The sequence below is a fragment of the Orycteropus afer genome, unplaced genomic scaffold (genome assembly GCF_000298275.1).
Source record: "Orycteropus afer afer isolate SDZICR_OR568_19922 unplaced genomic scaffold, OryAfe1.0 scaffold00096, whole genome shotgun sequence".
Classification (NCBI taxonomy): domain Eukaryota; kingdom Metazoa; phylum Chordata; class Mammalia; order Tubulidentata; family Orycteropodidae; genus Orycteropus; species Orycteropus afer.
Window position 1 is genome coordinate 8,825,723 of NW_006921683.1, and position 9,571 is coordinate 8,835,293.

Genomic DNA, 9,571 nt, shown 5'->3' on the forward strand with positions numbered 1-9,571 from the left:
GACATGAGACAAAGTGTATGTGAACTGCTGCATGAAAAGTGAATTTACTCTGTAAATCTTCACCCAAATCCTAATAAAAAAAAAAAGAAAGTTGAACTGGCAAATGTCATAGGACAGATATATTTACAACAACAAAAAGAGAACAGATGCTGAAGCTGCGTATCTACAACCATGGGATTTCATTTCTTGGCTTGGAGGTTGAGGGTCATGGTTTCATGAAATATTCCAGTAAATCGGCCTAACACTATGGCACAAAATAGCACATAAAAATCTTGTTCACAACCTATTTTGGTGAGTAGTGACTGGGGTCTTAAACATTTTTGAGTGGCCATCTAAGATGCAACAGTTGGTCTCCTCTCATCTGAATCAAAGAAAAGTGAAGAAAATCAAAGGTATCTGCAAACAAAGAATCCAAGTATAAGATGGACCACAAGGACCTCAGCCTTAGTGACCCTGTGACCAGAAGAACTAGATGGTACCCAGCTACTAATGCCAACCACTAAGAAAGGGATCAAAACTGGAGATCCTGAATAGAGATGGAGGAAAAATGTGGAACAAAATTCAAAATCACAAAAATGACAAGAATTACTGGTCAGATAGAGACTGGTGGAAACCCCAAGAATATGGCCCCACGTTATCCTTTGGGCCTAGCAATGGACCCATTCCCTTGGATTGGCTCTCATACCAACAGTAGAAAGACATACATGCAGAACACCTACCCCAGGGAGATGCAGCCATCTACTCCATGGAGATGTACCCCTTAGAGCAGTCAGTCATGAGATACCAGAGGGACATTCACATAGAGGGAAAGCTGGACAGACAGGAATGCGCAGTCAAAAAGGGCACAGGGAGAGGGTAGTCACAGGGATGGGAGGAGAGGAGAGGTTTTTATGGTTGGGGATGGTAATTGGGGCATGAAATCAAATGTGCATGAACTGTTCAATGTAAAATAAATTAGTTTTGTAAATTTGCACCCAAAGCACAGTAAAATAGATAATAAAAATAATAATAATAATAACTTTAAAGAGGTCTTTTGCAGTAGATTAGCCAAGTACAATACACCTTTTGATTTCTTGACTTTTGCTTCCAAGGGTGTTGATTATGCCTCCAAGTAAAATGAAATCCTTGACAACTTCAATCTTTACTCTGTTTATCATGATAATGATTTTCATTACAGTTGCGAGGATTTTTGTTTTCTCTGTGTGAAGATGTAATCCATATTGAAGACTGTAGTCTTTGATCTTCTGTTTCACAGCACCCTTCTATGACACAGTAAAGGAGACCCAAAGAATTTCCTAGGCTGTCATCTTTACAGGAGCACAATGACAGGTCTTTTCTCCCGTGGAGGAACTGGTAGGCTCAAACTGTCAGCCATTTGGTTAGCAAAAGAGCTCTTAACCATTGTGCCACCAAGGCTCCTTCTTTCAAGCTTAGAGATGTTAAAAGTTTCTCACAGTGGCTGGTTCTTATCCTTCATTAATCCATGATGGTTCCCTTAATCTTGCTCACCTTCTGGACAGAGTACCTTTGTTGTTGTTGTTACGTGCCGTCGAGTCGGACCTGAGAGATAATGACCCCTCCTTGGGTTTCCAAGGCAGTATCACTAGGGAAGTAGACTGCCCAACCTCCCTTCTGAGGAGTGGCTGGTGGGTTTGGACCACCAGGCTTCTGGTTAGCAGTCAAGTGCCTTAGGCACTATTCTCTTCAAATATCCCCTTTTGAGTGTATCTTTTCCTTCCTGCTAGTCCCAATAGGTGCAAAGGCTAAGCAAAAATCATTTTTAAACCCAAAACCAGCACTTACATGCATATAAAAAAAAAGTTAATAACTAATTCTTATCTTAAAATAGCTTAATCAGACATTTGGGAACACAAATTACCCATCAATGTCCATTCTCCTCTGACCTCATAGCATTCTGGGCTTCTCTTGAAGACTCATCACTCTCTCTACCTTGCTTTGTAGTCATTCACCATAGAAGATGATCCTTAAGACTTCTACTGCAAAGCAAACAAAACAAAACAAAAAACCCTCAAGTTCTCTAAGCAGCTTTCTCCAACCCAAAGAAGTATAGTTACTTTAGTATTTCAATAGTGTGCTTTTACAATAAATGTTCTCTGTCTAAGCTGGGACTATGGGTTATGAACTGTCTAAATTCCCTTAACACACTCAGTGGCTGAAAGTTCAATTCCACCCAGAGGTGCCTTGAAAAAAAGATCTGGCAATCTACTTCTGAAAAATCAGTCACTGAAAATCCTATAAAGCACAGTTCTACTCTGACACACAAGAGGTTTCCATGAGTTGGAATTGAGGAGAAGAAAGAAGAGCCCCAGTCAAAGTGTCCCCAGAGGGGGAGCCCAGGAAAGCTATGAGACAGTAAAAATCTACCTTGCTAGGCTAGTGACAAAGGGCTGGAATCCCCATATGTAGTAACCACTTGCAGAGCTGCTCAAATGCAGATCCTTGACCCACCCTAGACTCAACACATTGGAATGTCTGGACATAAGCCAAGAAATGTGCATTTTTGCACACCCTCAAGTTTATTTTGCTCTGTGAAGGTTATACACAGGCATCTCTGAATGAATCTTTCAGAGAACCATCTTCTATAGAATCAAACTACTTATTTATCTGAAATACTATTTTCACAAGTTCTTCTACAATGTACAAAAGAAGAAGAGTATTTTTCAAATGAGCTATTTCTAGAAAATGGACTGCAGAGCTTCCTGTTAAAAGATTCAAATTTTCATCCAAACTGACACCCATGTGCTGGCATACGCTGTTTACTTCTCTGACGTCTATACCAAACCTTCATGGAAAACACACCTACTGTGCCAACGTGTATATATACACACATGTGAGCACACACTGACACACATGGTCAATGTGACCCAATACCCTCTTGACACTATATGATTTACCAAGGTACATAGGTCTAATCATGGAGCCAGCTTTGTGAATCTACATAAAAACCCATCTTACTTGGGGAGCCATTTATGCAGTGTTCCCCTGATCAGCACCAAGACAAAATATTAAACCAGTGGGCAACCCTTCCAAACAGCTGGCACTCCTCAGCAGAAACCTAATCATTCCTGCCATTGTGCTGTCTTGTGCATGCCAGGATAAGTGCTGTTTATCTGGCTGTATCTATGAGATACCCACGGAGGGATGCTAAGCTTCGTATTTGAAATACGCTGTTTCCCCTGACAGCAATAAGCAAGCAGTGCTGTGCTGACACACCAGCTAGCTGATCCCAAAGCAATCTGTTGGGAAGGAGCCTCTAACTATTTGAGACTGGGGAAGGAGTGCTGCAAATATGATCATTTCTCCTCTTCCACTCTCTTGCTCCCTTTTCTTCTGTGAAATGTTAACCTCTTAAAGGTTAAGTGAAAAGAGTGAGGAGGTATTGTGGACATGGGGAAGGGTGTATTTTCATCCTTTCTTTCCTTCTTACTCTTGCTTTCCCACCTCAGGGTTAGGTGTCATTTATAAGATGTTTTATATACTGACTCGCTCCAGGCAGTCTGAAGGTAGAGGCAATTAAAAAAAACAAAAAAAAATCACTGTCATCGAGTTGATTCTGACTTGCAGTGACCCCTATTTGGTTTTCCAAGGCAATAAATTTTTATGGAAATAGATTGCCCAGTCTTCCTTCTGAGGAGTGCCTCATGGGTTTGAACCACCAACCTTCTGGTTAGCTGTCAAATGCCTTAAGCACTACAAGACCACTACCTACTCACTCTACGCAGTTTGAAGGTAGAATTTTCCACCAATTAGAGATCTATGAAAAAGAGAGCTGACTTAAGAGAAAGTGTTTCTACCATCACTGGAATTCAAGAAGGCTTCTGACAAGGAATTTCCAAGTTTGGTTCCAGGTTAGATTAGACAGCCTTCAAGATCCTTTTCTACTTTAAAATTTTACAATTCTATTATTTTATTCCCACCGCCTACCTGTCAATTTGTCCTATTGTGGCTTGTGTATTGCTATGATGCTGGAAGCTATGCCACCAGTTATTTCTAATACTAACAGGTTCATCCATGTTGGATAGGCTTCAGTGGTGCTTTCAGACTAAGACAGATTAGGAAGATCTTGTACTCTACTTCAGAAAGTTAGCCAGAGAAAACTTTATGGATCACAACAGAGCACTGTCTGGTATACTGCTGGAAGATAAGCCTCTAGGTTAGGAGGCACTCAAAATACTCAGTGGCCATAACAATGGGCTCAGCATACCAACAATTGCGAAGATGGTGCATAACTGGGCGATATTTCATTTTGTTGTACTTGGGGTCACCGTGAGTCGAAGATGATTTGATGACAATAGCAACTTCTCAGATTAATTAGGAGCTCTAATAGTGACTAAAGGAGTCCTTGGGTGGTGCAAACAGTTAAGCATCCTGAAATGTAGCTGAAAGGTTAGTGGTTCAAACTTACCCAGAGTCACCATGGAAGACAATCCTAGTGATCTGCTTTTGAAAGGCCACACCTTCAAAAACCCTATGAAGCAGTTTTACTGCACACATGGGCTCATTATGAATCGGAATCAACTCAACAGCAACTTTAACACAACAATGTTAATTACAGAGTGAAAACTGCGTTTTCCTTGAGTTTTCCTACCTTGAATATTCCCTGATATTCCCCCTACATTTTAAGGAAGATAGAGGTTATAAGATTTCTCTCACATGAGTTCTCCATTAAGGTGAGTAAGAGTAGTGTCTGAGTCTCATAGTTTGGAAAGGATAAACAATTTTTATCTGTTGGCTAAAGGCCAGCCAAAGGGGGTAACTACACCTCTTCTCTGCGGGGGGCTGCTAAAGCTAACAATCACTGCTACTCAGAGAAAGCTCCAAGGATTAGTGTGAAAATCACAAAAGTTGATTAATGGATAATGGAAATAAATTCAATGCTCCAGTTTTTCCCTCCCCCACTCATTTGTATCACACTTGATCATTCTTTATGCACCAAAACTGCATAAGTAATTTCAATCTGTTTTAATGTTAGACCACTACTACAGGTTGCTGGGGTCAGCAAACTTTAATCTAGATCCTTAATTTAGAGGTATGATCATTTTCTCAGTTTTGGATGCATATGCTTATTACATGACCTTGGGTCAGTCACATTCTCTTTTTCTGTCTTGACCTTCTACCAACTAAAATATAGTGTTTCCTTCTTGGTATTTTATGATTAAAGAAAACTAAGTTTGCTACTGATAGGCATAAATGATGTACACCATTCAACTCTCAGATAATTGTGTCAACATTACCAGTAAATCACAGTTTCAACATGAAATTTGTATGCACGGTACGGGAGGAGGAGGGGGGCGGGAAACATTGCCACTGAGTCGATTCCAATTCAGAGCAACCCTCACTGGGTTTCCAAGGCAGTAAATCTTTACAGAAATAGATTGCCCCATCTTCCTTCTGCAGAGTGGCTGGTGGGTTTGAACCACCAACCTTCTGGTTAGCAATAAAATGCCTCAGGCACTTAGCCACCAGAGCTCCTTGGTACCAGGAAAGTGTACCTTTAAATCATGTTGAGAATTAGTTCACAAGGTAATATACATCTGAGATTTTTTTTTTTTTTTAATTGTCTCTTTTTTATGGCAAATTAAATATCCCACCTATGTGGCATTGTGCCTAAGGCATTTGACTGCTAACCAGAAGGCTCATGGTTCAAACCCACCAGCCACTGCTGGGAAGGAAGGCTGGCACAATCTACTTCCATAGAGATACAGCCTCAGAAACTCAAGGAGAGGTCGCTATGAGTCAACATCGACTAGACAGCAGTGAGTTTTTTTTTGGTAGATTTAAAGTTACACAGGTATGTGTTGCTTAACGTCTGTTGGGGCAATGTCCAACTGTATATACACCTGTGGTCCCATAATGTGTTTTAGTTTTCTTCTTTTTGTTTTTAAGTAGCTCTCCTTTTGTTTATCATTTCCCCCTAATGGTTTCACAGACCCCAAACCTCCAAGTGAATGACCAGCAGAACTCCAGGGAACATTCCAATCCCTGCAGAGCTGCCTCCTCTGCCCCCTCATCCTCCTCCTTCTGGCTTCAGGCACTTGCCTAGCAGCCAGGCAGCCTTTTAGTCCCTGCACAGGACAGCACCCACCTCAGCTCCTCTGCTCCTGCTGGCACTGGTCAGGTCCAGGTGCTTATGGGCTCCTGGCTCCAGGCACTGGCAGCAGTGGGAATCAGGGCTACCACTGGCACCTGTGCTCCCAGCACCCACACATCTGGTCCCAATGGCTACCTTTCTTTGGTCTCCATCCACTGCTCCTCTGCCCTTCACCCCCCCCAAAAAAAAAAAAAAAAAAATCTCACTGTCATCAAGTAGGGCCCAACTCATAGTTATCCCTCCTTGGGTTTCCAAGGTGGTATCTCTAAGGAAGTAGATTGCCCAATCTTCCTTCTGAGGAGTGGCTGGTGGATTTGAACCTCCAGCCTTCTGGTTAGTAGTCAAATGCCTTAGGCACTACACTACCAGATGTGTGCAAAGTCCCAATTTAGCTACCATCACAGCACTCATCTGGTCCAGCCATACACCAGCAAGCCAGCCTCCTATATCCAGTGGCTACAGCTCTCAAGCTTTGTCTAATGGGATCCCATAAAGTTTTAATACAATAGGCTTTATGGGGATTTAACTGAGGATTGCACAATGATTATCTTTATAATATGGTGTTCATATAGCATCCAAATCACAAAACATCCTATTTCACAGAACAAATTGCAGATGCTATTAAATAACACATTCTTGTATTTACAAAAAATCAACCCAATACCTTATACTCAAAAAACGTTATTTTCTTACCTCTTCTTTACCTGTCTCATTCATTAATTTGTTCATTTAATATACATTTATACAGTAACTACTAATTTTCTAGAATGTATGTGAAGCATAATAGCCTGTAACTCTATATGCCTAGTGACAGCACAACTTTACCTAGACCATATGGTTGTTTCCAGTTGTCAATAGACTTTACTTTTATTTAGCCAGATGGTAATTTTTAAGTTTTACTGATAACTATGGTCAATATAAAGGAGCTCTGGTAGCATAGTACCTAAGGCACTTGACTGCCAACCAGAAGGCTGGCAGTTCAAACCCACCAGCCACTCCTCGGAAGAAAGATGGGGCAATCTACTTCCATAGTGACACTGCCTCGGAAACCCAAGAAAGGGTCGCTATGAGTGGGAGCCGACTCAAAGGCACATAACAACAACAACATGGTCAATATAAATTAGAAACTATTTTGTTTCTCTGTGAAAGTCTTTCTTAATTTCTGATACACTATGTCTCATTGTCAACTTATTTCCGGCACTTAGCCCAGTGCCTGGCATACACTAAGTTCAAATAAATATTAGCAGAAATATAAATAATGATGATAATGCTAAATGACAAACAGTCCTTCCACTGTGATGGACTTGAGGCAAGTCACTTTACCTGGTGTGCTTATTATCTATAAATTGATAGAGCTCAGTAGTTCCCAACCAATTGGGTTGAGTGGAGTTACTGTAAAGATCTGAAAACCCATATTCATTCCAAGGCTTATATAAAGACTGAATACATGGTTTATATTGGCAGCTCTGGTGGCATAGTGCCTAAGGCATCTGACTACTAACCAGAAGACTGGTGGTTCATATCCACCAGACATTCCTCAGAAGGAAGATTGGGCAATCTACTTCTGGAGTGATACTGCCTCAGAAACCCAAGCAGGGGTTACTATGTGTTGGATCCAACTTGACAGCAGTGAGTTTTGTTTTGTTTTGTTTTTGTTCCATATATAATATTACATGACAAGTACATATTAAGTTTCACATGTATTTTGGTTTTGTGATTAATAAAACCAGTACCATTTGAAAGCATCACTGTAATTTTAGTAGCTTTTTTTGTTATATATTTTCCTAGGGAGTACACAGAAAAATGTGTAATTAAGGCATTCTGACATTTAAAAAGATGTTTACACCCCAACAGCGACATCACTGTATTAGATGATCTTCACTGGCCTGATTAGCACGAATATCTGTGACTCTAATTTGACAAAAAGGAGAATACATTGTGCAAGTGGTTACTTTGGCAAACAACCAAACAAAAAGTAGAAAATTCACCCAATTAGCTTCATTAATAGGTAAGATGAATATTTTCTTTTTCACTAAAAGTACTGACGTGATTCCCTATTTTGTGAAAATATGTTGGTGAGGACATCTGCTGAATATGCCTAACAATGGGGTGAAATGATAGGCATTTCTTCTGAACCACTCCACCCTCTCGCCCTGGATGTATGGAATGGCAATTCAGACCAAGGTGTCAATGCTCCTGAGTATAGGGGTGCTGTCCTCATTTGGCCTTGAATTACATAAGTGAAAGCTGGACAATGTAAAAGGAAAAAGGACTGATGCATTTGAATTGTGGGATTGACAAATAATATCGAATATACCATGGACTGCTAAAACAAATAAATCAGTCTTAGAAGTACAACCAGAATGTTCCTCAGAAATGAAGATAACAAGACTTTCACTTGCTTATGACTTTGCACATGTCATTAGTAAAGGCCAGTTGCTAGAAAAGGATACCATATTTGGTAAAGCAAAGGGTCAGCAAAAACAAAGGAAACCCTCAATGAGAACAGATATAATAGCTGCAACAATGGACTCAATCATACCAATGATCATGAAGATGGTACCAGACTGAAGAATCAGAGCTAATTCAACAGCATCTAGCAATATAATAATATATATAAGCTAAGAAAAAATAATGTATATGATAAAATGAATAAAGATGGTGGTAAATGAATGCAACTTGCTTGGCAATACAAACAAATGCAGTGACCAATAAAATTACATTTGGTGTAATATTTAACCCACTTATAAAGATGTATGCTTTCATTCTAAATAAACTGGTACAGACATTTAAAAGTGGTCCACATGGTAAGGATATTAAAATGGAGCTACTTCCATCTCAGTTTTTCTGGGCCCCAAGTACTTACCTCCTATGATTTGTAAACAAGTGGCCAAAAAAAAGTTTATGACTCTTAGTCTCTCAGTCTCACATTGAATGTATAAATCTGGCATCCATATAGAGAACTGATTCTGATTCATGATGACTCCATGTGTGTAAGACCAGAATTGTGCTCCATACATTTTTTCTTTCGTTTGTCTAGTTTTAATTTATTTTGTTGTTTTTGCTAACAATATGTTACCCAAACAGCAAAACATACACCAATTCAATAGTTTCTACATGTTTATAAACAATCAAACACTTGTTACCAAATCAACTGTCACCAAATCACTTTAATGATATAGATTACATTTTTCTAGTTGTGCAAGCATTCTCACCCTCCATTACTGAGTTGTTGCTCCTTCATTAACATAAATTAACAGCCCTCTAGGGTTCTTTTTTAATCTTTCAAGTTGCTGTTGTCACTTTGATCCACTATAGATCTTAAAAGAGCATAATGTTCAAGGCAGACCTTTTTTTAACTAGTTAAGCTAAACTACTGATCAATTCTAAGAAGACTGCAGGGGATATGTTTTTGCTTTGTTTTTTAATTTTTTTTTATTGTGATTTGGGTGAAGATTT